At 41.5% G+C, this 18,924-nt stretch overlaps 1 protein-coding gene across 1 annotated transcript in view; it reads right to left on the bottom strand.

Moving 5' to 3' along the window:
- Positions 1 to 18,924, bottom strand: part of DIP2B (disco interacting protein 2 homolog B) — a 262,889-nt gene that overhangs the window by 200,943 nt on the left and 43,022 nt on the right. The gene's annotated exons all lie outside the window — the stretch shown is intronic.

The following is an 18,924-nucleotide window of genomic DNA, read 5'->3' as shown; positions in this document are numbered from 1 at the left end:
GCACTTAGCCAGGAGTAGCCCCTGAGCATCAAATGGGTGTGCCCCCCCAAAAAAGCAAAAATAAATAAATAAATAAATAAATAAATAAATAAATAAATAAATAAATGAATGAATGAATGAATGAATGAATGAATGAATGAATGAATGAATAAATCATCCCTGAATATAGACTGAAGTAAGCACACACACACTGCTGGGTGTGGCCCAAAACTCAAAAAAATTAAAATTAAAAGTTAAAACGAAATTCAGTGAAACATCATCTCTTGCTCATCAGAAATAATTGTCACTATGTACCTTAAATATTACTGTGAAAAATCTGTAATTCACTTTGGTCACATTAAAATTATTAAAAATAAATAAATAGGGGCCAGAGACAGAATGGAGGTAGGGTGTTTGCCTTGCATGCAAAAGGACTGTGGTTCAAATCCCGGGATCCCATATGCCCCCCCCCCCCCCCCGAGCCTGCCAGGATAGGAATCTGAGCGTAGAGCCAGGAGTAACCCAAGTGCCGCCAGGTATGACCTCCTCTCAAAAAAAATTGAATAAATAAAAAGAAATATAATTACCATAAAAGGAATTCATGAGAACATGGAAAACTTGAAGCTGACCCTCTGTACTATTTGGGAGTCTGTAAAATGGTACAACAGCTATAGTAAAAAGGATGGAAATTCCTCAAAAAACAAAAAAGGAGAGTTGAAGAGATAGTACAGTGGGCTGAGCAGTTGCCTTGCACATAGCTAACCAGGGTTTGAGCCTGGCACCCAATCTGATCCCTTGAGCCCTGACAAAAGCGATCCCTGAGCTCAGAGTCAGGAATAATCCCTGAATACCCCCACCAGAGGGGCAAAAAAAGAGTCAAAGCAGGCAAATTCAAAGAGACCAGTGACAAATATACTGGCAATTACCAGGAACAGTTCATTAAGGGCACATAGAAAACAGCTGTGTGAGTATTTCAGCTAAGTAAAATGTAAAAGTTTTGGGTAAGAGCAGAGAACATGCCTCATATCATTGAGGCCACTAGTTCAACCGCTCACACTGCCCACACAATGAAGTGCAACCCCAACTCCACAACAAAAAAAAAAAAAAAAAAAAAAAACAGGAAAGTAGAAGACACATCTCAGAAAGCCACTTCACAAGCATGTGGTAACAGTTAACACTATTGAGCCTTGTATTTAAAAAATAGATTAAGATGGTAAATTTTATGCTATGTGCTTTTCAACCACAATATCCAAAATCTACCACACTAAAAAGGAAAAGCTTAGATGCAAGCAAACAAGTGGGAAGAAGCAAGTGAGTGGAAAGAAAAGCCTAATGAATAACACACCCTCTGGGACACATGAATCAATTTAACCTAAACAGGCAGAGCTCCTTAGGAGGCAAGGCCTGAGTTCTTTAAGGATTACAATGATGAACAGGACTGCAAGCCTAACCTAAGAGCTAAAAATGGATGAACGAAAAAAAAGATGCCTTATTCAGCTATGAGGCATAAAAATTGCAAGCAGTATACTGTGAGTACTAAACTACAGATATAAAACTGTACCAGAAGAGAGAATAAAGTGTCTGATTCCCAAACGGAGGGAGGTGAGGAACGGGACCAATAAACCTACAATGAGCATCAAGTCTAATTTACAGTTTAATAGAAGAGGCCGGGGCCGGGCGGTGGCGCTGGAGGTAAGGTGCCTGCCTTGCCTGCGCTAGCCTAGGATGGACCGCGGTTCGATCCCCCGGCGTCCCATATGGTCCCCCAAGAAGCCAGGAGCAACTTCTGAGCTCATAGCCAGGAGTAACCCCTGAGCGTCACAGGGTGTGGCCCAAAAAAACAAAAAAAAAAAAAAAAAAAATCAGCTCAAGAAGAGGCCATATTAGTAAGACAAAATGTGAGAAATTCGACAAGAAAGTTGAGAAAAGGTAACACTCTGAAAGAGATGAACTGGAGAGATAGCATGGAGGTAGGGCATTTGCCTTTCATGCAGAAGGACGGTGGTTTGAATCCCGGCATCCCATATGGTCCCCGAGCCTGACAAGAGCGATTTCTGAGCATAGAGCCAAGAGTAACTCCTGAGCGCTGCTGTGTGTGACTCCACAAAAACAAAAAAATAAATAAATGGGGGGTGGGGAGAGAGATGAACTGGAGGGGCCAGAGTGGTGGTGCAACGGTAAGGCATATTTGCCTTGCACATGCTAGCCTAGGACGGACCGAGGTTCGATCCCCAGTATCCCTATGCCCCCCCCCAATTCAGGAGTGATTTGTGAGTGTATAGCTAGGAGTAACCCCTGAGTGTAACCGGGTGTGGCCCAAAACAAACAAACAAACAAACAAAAGAAAAAGAGATGAACTGGGACCTGGATATGGCTCATTGTGGTGGGGAATAAACATGCCTCTCTACCATGTGCAAGGCCCTGAGTTCAATCACTTGGTACTACATCCCAATAACAACACCCCCCCCCCTACTGCTGCCAGCCAAAGTACGGAACCATAGACCTACATCAATAGGCCAAGAGATGTTAGCCCCCATCCACAACTTCTGGTTATGCTCCTATTCAAAGTAAGGGGGCATGAGATGTTATAAAAGCAAAAAGCAAGGAAGGGAATCCAGGCAATCTGTATTTAACTGGTCCCTTTAAACATTGCCCACCAAATATGTAGCCAGCTAAACAGATCATAGGATGGCATGGGGGTGAGGGTGGAGGTGCGGTGGAGGGAATAGTAAAAGATAAAAGGGTCCCCAGACAGGTAATTTCCTCTTTGACCTCACACAGATGGAAGCTTCTCTTTGATCCCTAACCTGTTCCTAGCAGGCAGAAAAAAGTAGTTCTCACCCACATGTACAAGAAAAGCCAAAGGGACAAAGAGCCACTGTGCTGCAGGTCATAAAAGATCCAGTAACAGGCGGGCCAGAGAGAGAGCATGGAGGTAAGGCATTTGCCTTGCATGCACAACGACGGTGGTTTGAATCCCAGCATCCCATATGGTCCCCCTGAGTCTCCCAGGTATGACCCAAAAACAAAAACAAAAATAAAAAGTTCCAGTAACAGGGGGGCTGAGTGATGGTGCAGCGGTAAGGCATTTGCCTTGCACATGGCTGACCCAGAACGGACCTGTATTGATCCCTGGCGTCCCATATGGTTCCCCAAGCCAGGAGCGATTTCTGAGTGCGTGGCCTGAGCGTCACCGGGTGTGGCCCAAAAATAAAATAAATAAATATCCAGTAACAGACTATGGGGCATGAGTGATAGACCAGGAAGGTAGCAATAGACAGAACCAGAGAAAGACTATGGCTGACCACAGAGTATATGGAATCAGAGGGGCCAGTGAAAGAAACCTGAAAAGAATCAGCATGAGGCCAGGACATTAGAACACGGGAGGATCCAAAACGAGCTTTTTTTTTTTTTTTTTTTTTTGGAGGGGTGGGGAATTTGAGTATGCCTAACTGTGCTCAGGGCATATACTCTTGGTTCAAGGATCACTCCTGGCAGGGTTGGGGGATGAGGGTTGGGATACCATATGGGATACCAGGAATTGAATCCAGGTCAGCTGTGTACAAAGCAAGCATCAAACTTACTGTACAATCTCTCCACCACCCAATATCTTATTTTCTTTGGGGAGACAGCCTTTGATGCTCAGAACTTATGTTGCCTCAGAGAATTATTCCTGATAGGCTTAGGGGACCATACGAGATGCCAAGGACAGAATCCAGTCTACCATGTACAAAGCAAGTGCCCTACCCACCCAAATACATTTTTCAAGCTATTAAATAACTCACTATAATTTCTTAAGTATCTAAAATATATGTAAAACTTTCATATACTACTCAAAAACTCAGAAATAAATTTATTTTTAAGTGACAGAGGGCTGAGAACATAGTTTGCATACTAATAACATCATCTGTGGTATATTGGTTATATTTCATAGTGATTTTACTTATCTATATTTTCACTTTTCCCACAGAGTAAACACTGCTCATCTGTGGTTGAAGAAAATTTTTCATCAAATTCAAATTTCAAATAAACAAAGAGATCTCAGAAAGAAATTGCAGAAACTATTAAAGCACAATAGAGGCTGTTCAGTTAAGTCATTCTGTCTTACATATGTCAAATGCCTAAGAAAACCACAGTAATTCATTACAGGGCAGTAAATACTCAAAATAGTGAACCTCAAGTTATTAATAGGGGTTATAGTATGCTATGTTTTAAAAATGAAGTATGTGAGTCTTCAGTGATAGCAGAGCAGGTACAGCGTTTGCCTTGCACACAACCGAACCCAATTGGATCCCAGACATCCGATAGCGACTGGAGTGATTTCTGAGCAGAGCTAGGAGTAATCACTGAGTGCCATGAGGTGTGGGCCAACCCCAAAAAAGGAAAAGAAATATGTCATCCAGGGGCTAGAGCAATAGCACAGTGGTAGGGCATTTGCCTTGCACCTGGCTGACCCAAGATGGATCTGTGTTCAATCTCCGAAGTCCTATATGGTCCCCGAGCCAGGAGTAACCCCTGAGCTGACACTGGATGTGGTCCAAAAACAATAGATAGATAGATAGATAGATAGATAGATAGATAGATAGATAGATAGATAGATAGATAGATAGATAGATAAATGGTCATCCCATTTAAGTTGACTTTCATCAAAATTACTCAAATTTTAAAAGCTTTTGCTCTTAGAGATTATGGTTAAGTATCAGCCATCTGGGAAATTTACGTATTTAAAACATATCATGACAAAAATAAATAAACTATTTATTATTACTGTTGCTTTCTTCTTTCTTTCTTCTTTTAAATAAATTATCCTGACAGACTAAAATATCTAAATATCTATTGGGTTTTGTTTCACAGCCAGTGGTGCTCAGGGGTTACTCCTGGCTCTGAGCTCAGAAATTGCTACTGGCAGGCACTGGGGACCGTATGGGATGCCAGTGATTTGAACTGCTGTCTGTCCTGGATAGCCTGTGTGCAAGGCAAATGCCCTTCTGCTGTACTATCTTTCCGGCCCCTCTATCTGATGCTTTTAAAAGAGCAGGGAGCCTGAGAGATAGTACAGCAGCTAGAGCACTACCTCTGCTGGGATTCAATTCCTGATACCATATATGATTTCCTGAGTCCCACTAGAATCCCTTAGCATAGATGTAGGAGTACTAAGCCTTGATCACAGGAAGGTACTGTTATGTTCTAAAAAGCACAATAAAAGGGGGCAAGGGGAGAGAAAAGTGGAAAGGGGAGGGGAGAAAGGTTGTGTTTTACAGGGTGGGGGAGGTTAAGGGGAGTGGAGGGGAGAGAAGGTAGGGGAAGAGAAGTAGAGAAAATGGGAGTAGAAAAGGAGAAGGGAGGAGAGAGGGAAGAAACTAGGAGGGAAAAGAAAGGGAAGCGGGAAGGAAAGCAGAGGGTAGAAAGGGAAAAGGAGCGGGAGGATTGAATTGAACAGGGGATAGGAGGGGAGGGGAGGGGAAGAGACTAGACAGATAGCATGCAGGAACTCAAGGTTCAATTCCTGCCACCACAAGGTCCTCAAAACTATAAGCAATCCAACCAGAACAAATCCACCAGACATAGCCAAAGAACAAAAACAAAAAAGAAAGGGAAGAGGGATATAACAATATAAGTGAAAGAACTTAGCAGTTCTCAAGTCAATGAGATTTCATTTACATGAAAATTTAGACTGGTGGGCCAGAGTGATAGCACAGTGGTAGGGCACTTGCCTTGTACAAGGCCAACACTAGATGTACCCAGGTTCAATTCCCGGCATCCCATATGTCTCCTGAGCCTGCCAGGAGCTATTTGAGCACAGAGTCAGGAGTAACCCCTGAGCACTGCCGGATGTGACCCAAAAACCAACACCACACACACACACACACACACACACACACACACACACACACACACACACACACACACACACACACACACAAAAGAAAATTCAGACTGGGGCCAGAGCAATAACAAAGTGTGTAGAGTGTTTGCCTTTGCATGTGGGCTGACCTGAGTTCTATTCCTGGCACCCCGGCAGGAGTAATTTATGAGCACAGAGCCAGGAATAACTCATGTGAGCCACTGGGTGTAGTCCAAAACAAAACAAACAAAACAAAACAAAGAGAATTCAGACTAAGGCAATCCATTGAGGTCTCTTTATGGAATAATGAAAAATAAAAATATATATAATTAAATATTGTGAAGGTGTACAAGCATGGAAATACCGAAAATACCACTATATTTTTACATAAAACTAAATTTTAGGGGCCGGGCAGTGGCGCTAAAGATAAGGTGCCTGCCTTGCCTGCGCTAGCCTTGGACGGACCGCGGTTCGATCCCCCGGTGTCCCATATGGTCCCCCAAGCCAGGAGCAACTTCTGAGCACATAGCCAGGAGTACCCCCTGAGCATTACCGGGTGTGGCCCAAAAACCAAAAAAAAAAAAAAAAAACAACTAAATTTTATAGGAAATTTAAAACTTAAAGTTGTTTTTGTTGTTTCATTTTTTTGTTTGTTTTTGGTTTGGGTTTGAGGGCTACACCTTGCTGGTTCAAGGCTTACTCCTGACTCTGTGCTCATAAGTTACAGGCTCAGGGGATCATATGTGGTGCTGGCAATTGAACCGAGGTCCACCCCATGCAAGAGCCCGACTCTGAATACTACTGTTCACGTCCCATAATTGGACATTGATTGGACATTGACCATTCACCCCTATACAGTGGACATTGTCTGCGGAAACAAACACAGTTTCCTACACCATCACCAGGAATAAGAACTCTTAACAAGGAAGGCGCCAAAAAAAAAAAAAAAAAACAAGGAAGGCGCCACCACCGTCATGGCATTGGCGTACTCCAAAGATGGTACTTATGACACCATGACAACCTAGGAACAGCAACAGTCTACTTTTAGGGCAGGATTCTCTGCAATACTACCTAATGGTGAGACAAAACCAGAAGACACCATACACCACGCAATCTTCAACATATGACCTGTACAGAAACCAGGATCTATAACTACAGAAGCGCTCTCTCTTCTCTCTTCTCTCTTCTCTCTTCTCTCTTTTCTCTTCTCTCTTTCTCTCTCTCTCTCTCTCTCTCTCTCTCTCTCTCTCTCTCTCTCTCTCTCTCTCTCTCTCTCTCTCTCTCTCTCTCTCTCACACACACACACACACACACACACACACACACATATCAGGGTGAGGTTTCCCTGTTTTTAGGCCAAAGGTCTCTCCTTCCAATTTCTTCCAGAGTTTGCTGTGCCTATGCAAACAACAACAACAACACACACACACACACACACACACACACACCTTTCTTTTCTTCTAGTCTATCTACTACCAGAAAATAAAAGAGCATACTAAAGCTTCTGCTATTGTATTAGCGACTTTATTGGTGATACAATAATTGTCACAAATATATCTGCTAATGAACTTTCCTTTACTTTTTCCAATTCTTTGTGTTTTTTTTAATTTTAGATCTCCTATTTTCTTTATATTTTTGATAACTTTGCTTCTGTCATCGTGAAACGAATGTATTATGATCAGTTATGTCAACTATGATGCATTTTCTTTTAATAAATTTACTAAGAAGAGTAACAAAAGAAAAATAAAAAAAGTCCTAAAAGAAAAATCTCTGCAATTAATCTTCATCTGTAAGTAAAAATAGCAAAACTCATCTTGCATCAGTTTTGCAAGACTATTAAATATACAGTACAGTATCTGGAACAAATCAGGTACTTAATAAATAGAAGCCATTTTTAATATTATAACTATATAAATTGCTCTTGACTATAGACTTCAAAAAATAAATGACCAAATTTGATATTCAAAATATTTCATATTTTGACAACAGTACTGACAACCTCAAATTTGTAGCTAAATGGAATAGCTAAAATATCTAACAATTTAGACCAGAGAAGAAAGTTCAAAAGTCTGAACACAAACTTTGCATGCATGCAGAAGGCCCAACCATCTTTGCCACTGCATGATCCCTCAATACTGCCCAGGAGTGACTCCTGAACACAAAACTGAGACTACCCCTAAGTACCATATTGTCTCCCCCACCCCAAGAAACATAAAATTAAATTAAAATTTAAAATAACAGGCCCGGAGAGATAGCACAGCGGCGTTTGCCTTGCAAGCAGCCGATCCAGGACCAAAGGTGGTTGGTTCGAATCCCGGTGTCCCATATGGTCCCCCATGCCTGCCAGGAGCTATTTCTGAGCAGACAGCCAGGAGTAACCCCTGAGCACCGCCGGGTGTGACTCAAAAACCAAAAAAAAAAAAAAAAAAAAAAATTTAAAATAACAGGGGTTAACTTGCTCTTCGAGCCTATGTTCTTCCTTATCTCACTTGTCTGTTTTCCTGCTTGCTTGCTTGCTTTGTGTTTGTTTTGTTCTAGGCCACACCTAACCCTCTCAGGGGTTATTCCTGGCTCTACACTCAGGGATCACTCCTGACAGTTGGGAGAACCTTATGGGATGCAGGGGATCAAACCCAGGTCAACACATTCAAGGCAAGTTTGCAATCTGCTATACAATCTCTCCAGCCCCCAAAATAATAATTAAAATTTTTTTAAATAGGGTCCAGAGTGATAGCACAGGATGTAGGGCATTTGCCTTGCACATGGCCAACTTGGGCTCAATTCCTGGCATCCAATTACTCCAAGCCTACCAGGAGTAATTTCTGAGCACAGAGCCAGGAGTAACCCCTGAACACCACTGGTGTAGCCCAAAAACAAACAAACAAAAAAAATTTTTTTTGTATTTTGGGCCACACCTGGTGATGCTTAGGGGTTACTCCTGGCAATGTGCTCAGAAATCGCTCCTGGCTTGGGGGACCATATGGGACACCAGGGGATAGAACCGTAGTCTATCCTAGGTCAGCCACCATGTGCAAAGCAAATGCCTTACTGCTGCGCCACCACTCCGGCCCCAACAAACAAAATTTTAATAATGCCTGTTACATTATTCAGACCATTCCCCTCAAGAATCCTGATAAGAAATGTATATAGTATATACAGTAAATAAATGGTGAAAATGGTGGCACACCCAGCTCAGTGGTCACTCCTGGCACTGCCAGGTATGGCCCCAAAACAAACAGACAAAAATAAACACCTTGAAAAAGAACAAGTTACTGGTCTCAAATTTTCCAATTTCAAAACTGGTATTTTTTTCCTTTTGGTTTGGGACCACACCTCCAGAGGTGCTCAGGAGATATTTCTAGATCAGTGCAAGGAAGTCTCCTTTCAATAGTAGTCAGGGACTTTTTTACTGCCAAGGACAGAACCAGAGCTACTACATGGAAATCATGCACTCCAATCCTTTAAGCTATCTCCTCTATCCTTTAAAACTAATTTTTTAAATATTTAAGTAGGAAGAATGGTCTTTCTAAAATATGGTGCTTTAAAAGCACATATATTAGAAATGAAATAAAACTGACAATATCAGAATCGCCTCAAAGGCAGGAGATAAACACTTAAATAAAAATGGTGTTCAACAACTGAAAACCCACCTGTAAAAGAATAAATAAGGTGCTGGAGATATAGAGGGTAGGATATATGGTCGACCAGATTCAATTGCCACAAGGTCTCCCAAGCACTGCTAGGAGTAATTCCTGAGTGCAGAGCCAGGAATAACCCCTGAACATTGCTGGATGTGGCCCAAAACAAAACAAAGAATACAAAGAATAAGGACTTCTACCTTAAAATGTACTAGAGATTATTTTAAACCAAACTTCAGGTCTGAAGTTCAATGAACTGTCACTCTCTCTACTCTTACTTTCTTTATCTCATCTACCGTATTTTCCTGCGTATAAGACGACTTTTGAAACAAAAAAAAGTCAACCGAAAATCGGGGGGAGGGGGGGGTCGTCTTATATGCCGAGTATATCCCGAAAAATGTTTCAATGTGCCGCTAAATGAAACAAACCAAAAAAATCAGGCCGCAGAGTTTCCAAATCTCTTTGTTGGGGGCTCCCAAACAGTACTCAGGGGATCTGGGGGCCACTTCTGGCAGGACCCAGCTAACCGTGTTGGTGGTTCGGTGCTAGAGTCCGAGGATGGGGTGTTGTTTGGTTCATGTAGTGGGGGAGATTAACTGATGCCACCAGGGAATTGCCAGAAAAGGTGCCTATGATAAGGGACCAATCATGCAAGGCTGCTCAGACCGCCTCTCTAACTCAACCAATCCAAGCAGGCTTTTTATGCATGCAAATTAGACAATGTTTTGGACCCGAATCTACACTGTCAAAAGCCAGCTCAGAATGGCTAGTGTCAGAGAAGTCTGTTACAGCATAACCTTTGAACCTTTGCTTGTTGTCATTGGCTCACTGTGGTACATACAGTTGCAGCACAGGAACGTTCTGTTTGATACAGTGATTATAGGCCTAAACCTATGTTTTAACTGCAAAATTAGGGGGTCGTCCTATACGCCGGAAAATACAGTAACTTTAATACCAAAACTATCTTCAGTTTTCAAATGAAGCATTTCATTCTCTGAAAAATGAAATTTTGTACTATCAGATATTGTTGGTTGACAGCAATGTTCAACCTACCTTCTAAGTTAAAACACACACACAAACACAGCATCTTTGGTTAAGGACATACTAGTAGTAGAATAACATAAATAGGCTTCACCTATATAATGTAAGCACAAGCTCCAGTGGACTTCACTAAGAGCAATCCCACACACCCTTTCTTCATTCCTTTTCCCTCTTTCCTTCCATTTGTTCTGTTGGTATCATTGCAATGTCCACACTTGCATGCTTGATTGTGATGCTCAAACACAATCACATTTGACTGTGATGCACCAGATGGACCACTTGCAGTGTCACATATCACAATATGAGGCAAGGATGGCATAAAACATATAGCATAGTGGTGCTAGGGACTGAGGCCTTATGCCTGCAAGGCAATGAATGCTCTGCCACTGAGTCAAATCTTGGGGACCTCTCTTCACTAAGTTGAAACTAACTCTATTTTTCCCTGTGCTCCTTTACTTCCTTTGTTTTGTTTTGGTTTGGTTTGGTTTGGTTTGGTTTTTGGGTCACACCCAGCGGTGCTCAGGGGTTACTCCTGGCTCTACGTTCAGAAATCACTCCTGGCATGCTCAAGGGACCATATGGGATGCCGGGATTCGAATCACCGTCCTTCTGCATGCAAGGCAAAGGCCTTACCTCCATTCTATCTCTCTGCCCCCCTTTAATTCCTTTGTTACATTCTCACCATAGCTCCAATAACCTTGTTGTTTTCTGTACACCCTGCCAGTCTAGACTTTAAATTCCCCAAAATGGTATACTTAACTCATCCTTATATTACTGCCTGGCAAATTGCCTTTACCTATTAGCAGGAGTTAAAAGACATTTATTGAGATACATTGGTGACTAAGGAAATCATTTCTTCACTTTTTTATTTCCACAGTCCAAAAATAAAAGAAGAGATCTCTCAATATTTCTCCCAAACTTCTGGTCAAAAGAACAAGCTGAGCTATTTTTTTTTCCTTTTTGGATATTGCTAGTTAAATATCAAAAATATTTTTTACTGGGGGCCAGAGAGATAACATGGAGGTAAGGCATTTGCCTTTCATGCAGAAAGTCGGTGGTTCAAATCCCAGCATCCCATATGGTGCCCAAGTGAGCCAGGAGTGATTTCTGGGCGTAGAGCCAGGAGTAACCCAAGTGCTGCCAGGTGTGACCCAAAAACCTATATATATATATATATATATATATATATATATATATATATATATATATATATATATATATATATATATATATATATATATATATATATGTATATATGTATATATATGTATATATATGTATGTATGTATATATATATGTATATATATGTATGTATATAACAAATTAATGTTATCACAGCATTTCTTCATGTCATCAACTCTTAAAATTAGAAATAATCACTGATTCCAAAATCTGAAGCAAATACTATATTCTATGTGTTAGGCACCAGACAAATGGGGAAAAAATTAGGCATTCCTGGTTTTTGTGCTCTGTACAAGCATAAGTAATACTTCACTCTTCACCATACAAGTATGTGCTGCTTTTCCAGGAAATGCTGCTAAAAGAATTCCAGATTTATGAGACGTGACTCAAGTGTGTGACATGTCTGGACATTGTCCTTGTTCTCTAGGTTTGCTTTCAACCTTGTCTGCCATAGTCCTTCCAAACTAATGTCTAACTATAAAATTTTTTCTGGTGCAGACCTTCCCAATTTATTTCCTGGTCTATTTCCTATTTTCCCTGCCCTGTGTGGAAAATGTTCATACATAGCTTTCAAAATAACTGACCCATGACTTGGTCTTGCTGACCCTCTTGCACACTCTCTCAGGAAGCAAAGCAGAAGACTGGGGTTCACAGCAGTCTCTTCGCAGTAGATAGACCAACCACTTAAAAGTATGGACAAATAAATGAAAACAACTCTGAACTTAAAAGCCCAAGAGGCATTAACAAATATGGGGTTTAAAAAATGGAGGGGCAGGCAGGAGAGATAGCATGGAGGTAGGGTGTTTGCCTTGCATGCAGAAGATCAGTGATTCGAATCCCGGCATCCCATATGGTCCCCTGAGCCTGACAGGAGCGATTTCTGAGCGTAGAGCCAGGAGGAACCCCTGAGCGTTACCAGGTGTGATCCAAAAACCAAAAAATAAAATAAAATAAATAAAAAAAATGATGGGGAGGGAGTGCAGAGTAATAGTACAATGGGTAGGGTGCTTGCCTTGCACATGCCTAACCCAAGTTGGATCCCCAGCACTCCACATGATTCACTGAGCATAGCCAGGAGAAACCCTGAGCACAAAATCAGTAGTAAACCCTAAGCATTGCTGGGTGTGGAAAAAAACAAACCACCTCTTTTGGGGGGCCAGAGAGACAGCTCAACACTCTGAGTTCGTGTCTTCCACACTAAATGTCCAGATTTGATCCCCACAAGGTCAAACTGTCCATGCTGTAACCTCTATTCCCTACCAGGTTCATAGCCAAAACAAAACATATCAAAAAACTGCTTTCAGAGGCCGGAGAGATAGCACAATGGCGTTTGCCTGTCAAGCAGCCGACCCAGGACTTAAGGTGGTTGGTTTGAATCCTGGTGTCCCATATGGTCCCCCGAGCCTGCCAGGAGCTATTTCTGAGCAGATAGCCAGGAGTAACCCCTGAGCGCCGCTGGGTGTGGCCCAAAAACAAAAAAAAACAAACAAACAAAAACTGCTTTCAGGACTAGACTACAGGCGGAAACTCTGGGGTATTCTAGATGGGGGACAAGTCCATTTTAGGTAAACATGCAAGCACAGAGACAATCTGAAAGCCCAACAGCCTCCACTCACACCAGCCATCTTCAAAGCAGAAAAACAACCCAGTTTCTCTACTAAGACTCTAAAAGAAAATGATGGTCATCAACTCTTCCCAGGTAGGTAGTCTATCAGGGTGAAAACTCTGAGATCTTCTCATCATAGGTGGAGGCAGATTCTTCTTCCAGCCTTAAATCACAGCAGCAAACAGCCACATCAACACCATTTGTTTGAAATGCCCAGCTCCAAAACTTAACTTTAACAAATTGCCAAGCCACCAACTATGGACCGGATCAATAGATCCTGAACTGTGCAGCCACAAGTGGCCACGCAACCCCAATATTTCATAATAGTATCAGACGAGTGTCAGATCATAGCAAATCTATTAAAAAAAAAAAAAAGCTGCATAGAAGATCTCCAAGCTCAGTGAGCCTATAAACAGTACTAAAAGCTCAACTAGCACCAACTACGGCCTAGAAAATCCATAGACACAGACTTCAGTAACACCTTGGGAAAGATATAACAATTATTTCAAATAGATCCACACTGATCTAAGTTTTGATCGTTCCATTTGCCTTTGTGTTCTAATAAACAATATGAAGTGAATTTTGTTTGTACCTGTAGAGGACATGCTGGATGGGTGGGAAATTGGGAACAATGATGAAGAGGTCACACTGGTGGCGAGATTGGTGTTTGAACAATTAATACCTGAAACTGTATTATGAATAACTTGATAAATTACAGTGTTATAATAAAAAATTAACTACTTTCTTAATATTCATTAAAATTTTTGTAATATACTAATTTTCAATATTTATTTTACATTGGAATGGTAAGATATTTTTGAGCTTCAATTTCCTGAAACAGAAAGTGGAGATTCTATTACCGTATTTTCCGGCGTATAAGATGACTTTTAAAACAAAAAAAAGTCAACTGAAAATCAGTTGAACATATACGCCGAACATATCCCGAAAAATGTTTCAATATGCCGCTAAACAAAAATTGTCTGAATATTGCCACAAACGAATTTTCCAACTCGATCCTGCACCAATCACTGCAAGGCCGCTCGGACCGCCTCTCTAACTAAGCCAATCCAAGCAGACTTTTTATGCATGCAAATTATACAGTGTTCTGTACCCAAATCTACACTGTAAAAAGCCTGCTCAGATTGGCCAGAGTCAGAGAGGACGTCTATTACAGTATAACCTTTGGACCTTTGCTTGTTGTGATTGGCTCACTGTGGAAGATATAGTTGCAGCACAGGAACATTCTGTCTTATACAGCAAATATAGGCCTAAACCTATGTTTTAACTGTAATGTTAGGGGGTCGTCTTATACATCCGGTCGCCTTATATGCCGGAAAATACGGTAGTTATTTTGAGGATTAGGAAAAATTATGCAGAATCCAAGAAAAAGACTAACACCAAAGATTTTTAATCAACAAGGTTGCTATTATAGTACAAGATCATGTCATTAAAGTCTATCTAAAATGTTATAATAAAAAATACTTAATATCAATAAATAACATCTAACTGTAAGTCCCTTGATCACCACAGGAGTGATCCATAAGCACAGAACCTGAGTAAGCTGTGAACCACACACAGGTGTGGCCCCAAAAACTAAAAGATAAAAAACCCTAAGCTCCACTGATCACTAATTCACTCTGGGTGGAACTAGCTGACTCTGCTAGTCACTGGAGCACAGCAGATGTCTTGGGCCATCTCTCTGCTTGCTTCAGCCTGGGAACTTTGATCCACTCTGGCATCCTTCCCTGAGGGCTTGCCTTCTCCTGAGGTGAGTCTTCCCTGCCCAGAGACTGTGGAACAAGCGCAGCTGCTCTGTTCCAGTGAACACCATCACAACACGTAGGAAAATCCACAATACAAAATGACAATGGGGAAACAATGCAGGCCTACACCAGGCATAGAGAATGAAGATGACAACTCTGATTTCCCGAAAATGGCCAAGTTAGTCTCTCAGATATGGAGTTCAGGGAAGAAATACGGACAATGTTCACAGAACTCAAAGAAAGCATAGATCGAGTTGAACAGAACAACCAATAAGAATCGAGTCTATGAAGATAGAAATCAGAAAACTCGAAATTTCACTCTGTTCATGCACCCTTACTTTCAGTTCATGCATACATTGAATGTTTGCTTGTTTACATAACCCCTGCTTTTTATGTTTTGTTTGTTTGGTTAGTTTTAGGGTCAGGGGTTACTCCTGGCTCTGTGCTCAAAAATGGCTCCTGGCAGGCTCAGGGAACCATATGGGGTATATGGATTGGAACCATCATCCTTCCTGGGTTGGCTGCATGCAAGGCAAACACCCTGCTGCTGTGCCATCTCTCTGGCCCCAATTCCTGCTTTTTAAGTGGGCAGATTCAAACACATCAAAATCCCAAGTCTCTATGTGCAGCTTAAGCATGCTCAACATCTGAAGCCCAAGCTCTGCATGCAGAAGGTCCAGATTCTATTTCCAGCACTATATGGTTCCCTGTGCGCCTTCAGTTAGAGTGTTGAGCACTGCAAGACATTAACCATCCCACACCCTCAAAAAAAAAGTAGCGGGGTCGGAGAGATAGCACAGCAGCGTTTGCCTTGCAAGCAGCAGACCCAGGACCTAAGGTGGTTGGTTCAAATCCCGGCGTCCCATATGGTCCCCCGTGCCTGCCAGGAGCTATTTCTGAGCATATAGCCAGGAGTAACCCCTGAGCACAGCCGGGTGTGGCCCAAAATCCAAAAAAAAAATAAATAAATAAAATAAAGTAGCAACAGAGTACAACATTAAACTGTGGGACAGTCATATATTAAATATATAAATATATTATTGTACAGAATACAAAAGAGTTCCTACTCTAAGTAACAACAACAAGAAATCCATGAGATACAATGGTGAAGAAACAAGCCAGAGGCAAGAGACCATGACTTCATTTATGAAAAATTCACAGACAAACCAATCAGTAACAGAAGTCAGAGTTGTTTAACTTGGGGAAAATAATAACAGCAAAAGATGACTCTGGATGCTAGATATTCACACTAATTAGTTTTTCTTGAACTGAATGATAGTTTCACAGATATATCTACTTTATAACAATTAATTAAGAATTCATTAAGCTCGACAGTCAATATTTAAACTTAGTTTGGGGGCCACACTTGGCAATGCTCAAGGGTTACTCCTGGTTTGGCACTCAGAAATCATTCCTGGAGGACCTGGGGAAACATACGGGATGCTGGGATTGAACCCGAATGGTCCGCTGCATGCAAGGCAAGTGCCCTACCTGTTCTACTATCTCTCAGACCCCTGAACTTATTTTGTATCCATGTTATACTTCCATTTAAAAGTTTACCAAGAAAAGCTAAACCAGGTTCATCCCTAGATTCACATGGTGCCCCACAAACCCCTGAGATTAAAGTCAGAAACAGACTTCTAAGCACCACTGGGTGTGGCTCAAAAACAAAACAGAAAATAAATAGGAAATCCCCAAAATAAGAAAAATTCAGAAGCTGAAGCTTCTAAAAGCACAACTAGGAGTGATTCCTGAGTGCAGAGCAAGGAGTAATCTCTGAGGACTGGGGTTACTCCTGGCTCTGAAATCAAAAATTACTCCTGGTGCCAGAGCGATAGCTCAGTGGTAGGGCAATTGCCTTGCACGCGGTCAACCCACGATGGACGGTGGTTCGATTCCCGTATCCCATATGGTCCCGGATCCTGCCAGGAGCAGAAAAAAATTATTTCTGAAAGGGTAAGGGGGATATTGGGGACTGAACCCAGGTTGGGCACCTGCAAGGCAAACACCTATCCACTGTGCCCCCCAACGAGATTAAACATAATCTCTAAATTGACAAACCTGGAGCCAAAAAAGATAGAACAGCAAAGAGCATACTTCTCTTGCACAAAGCCAACCCACTCAGGTTAGATCATCGGCATTCCATATGGTCCCCTGAGCACTGCCAGGAGTAATTCCTCAGTTACAGAGCCAGGAGTAAGCCATGAGCATTGCTGGGTGTGTGTGGACCAATAACCCCCACCCTCCTACCCAAATTAAAAATAAAACAAGACACAAAATCACAGTGTGGTAAAATAAATAAGTAAAACAATATAAAACTACCATGGGGTAGTTCTTCCATACGTCCTGGCAGGATATAAACTAATTCATGAATAAAATGTTCATTCCTGGGTTCAAAGCTGATATCCATGCTTTACATTTGGGATTTCTGGTTCATCCTGGGACCACACCACAGAATGGCCCCTAAACACAAGCTGAGAGTGGGCCCTGGTACTTTCTGGTTGCTCCAAAAGGAAAAATAAATACACGTTAGAGAAATAACTCAATTTGCTTTGTTTGTATGAGACCCAAGTTTGGTCCCTGGCACTACATTCTGCCCCAAACACTGCAGCCTACTACCTCCATACCAGGTGTGGCCCTACAACAAACAAAAGAGCGGAAGGGTAAAAGGAAGTATCTTTAGAATATAAGTCTTTTCCTAGGAACATCTGTTAAAAGAAATTATCAAGTGTGCAAATGGTTTTAGTAGAGCATTACCTATAGTAATAACTAAAACTGGCAAAAAGCTAATACCTATTACTAAAAATGCTATTAAATAAATCACCTACTGAATATTATATACCTATAAAAATAATAAATGAGGTGATATGAACACTCAAAGGGTTAGAACACGTTTTGCATGCAAGAATGATGGGCTCAATCTCTAGTACCACTTGGTCCCACTGAGCACTGCCACAGGATTAGCCCCTCCAAGTGTGCACTCCATCAACAAAACTAGGGGCAGGGGATATAGTTCAACATTAAGGCACTTACTTCATATGTATAAGGCTTGAGTTTCAATCCCCAGAACCACATGTTCCCCTGATTACCACTGGAAGTGGCCCCCATGTGCAGAGCCAGTAGTATTCCTTAAGCATCACTAGGTATAACCCAAAATTAAAACCAAACAAACAAACATTAGTAGACTGCAACAAATGTTTATACTATCTATTTTTTGAGGGGGTCGGGGTCACATCTGGTGGCTCTCATGGGTTACTTCTGGCTCTGTGCTCAGAAGTCGCTCCTAGCAGGCTCAGGGGACCATCTGGGATGCCAGAATTTGAACTGAGGTCTGTCCTGTGTTGGCCTCATGCAAGGCAAATGCCTTACCACTGTACTATGGCTCTGCCCCCATATACTATCTTAATCATAATGAATTGTTAATGAATCTTGGTTTAAGATCTGTAACACTGAAGCCACTCAATCTGGACCAACAAAGCAATAAAAACTAGGAAATTTGTTTTGGTTAAGTGTTTTGTAGGAAAAAAGTGAGAAAGAATACTCACAACTCTGATTATAAGGTTTTGTAATTGTTCTAGCACCTGTTCAAGTTGGCCAATGAACACTACACATGTGATATGCTAAAATCCAGACAGGATTTAACAAGTGAGGTATATCAAACATAGGCAGTGTTATTGTCAAGGTTTCTAGGTGTGGTTGCAGCTCCAGAATAATAAGATCATTTACATCTCTCTGAGTCAGTCACAGACAAGCCTGTCTGTCTCTCCTGCTGTATCAGACGGCAGGAACATACCACTGTACACAGCATAGATCTGAGGGGAGAGAGTAGATACTGTGTGATGATTCAGAAATTCCAAATTTTTTTCTTTT

Source organism: Suncus etruscus, chromosome 11, assembly GCF_024139225.1.
Source record: "Suncus etruscus isolate mSunEtr1 chromosome 11, mSunEtr1.pri.cur, whole genome shotgun sequence".
Lineage (NCBI taxonomy): Eukaryota > Metazoa > Chordata > Mammalia > Eulipotyphla > Soricidae > Suncus > Suncus etruscus.
The sequence above is the reverse complement of the archived record's forward strand: the minus strand, read 5'-3'. Positions and strand labels throughout refer to the sequence as shown.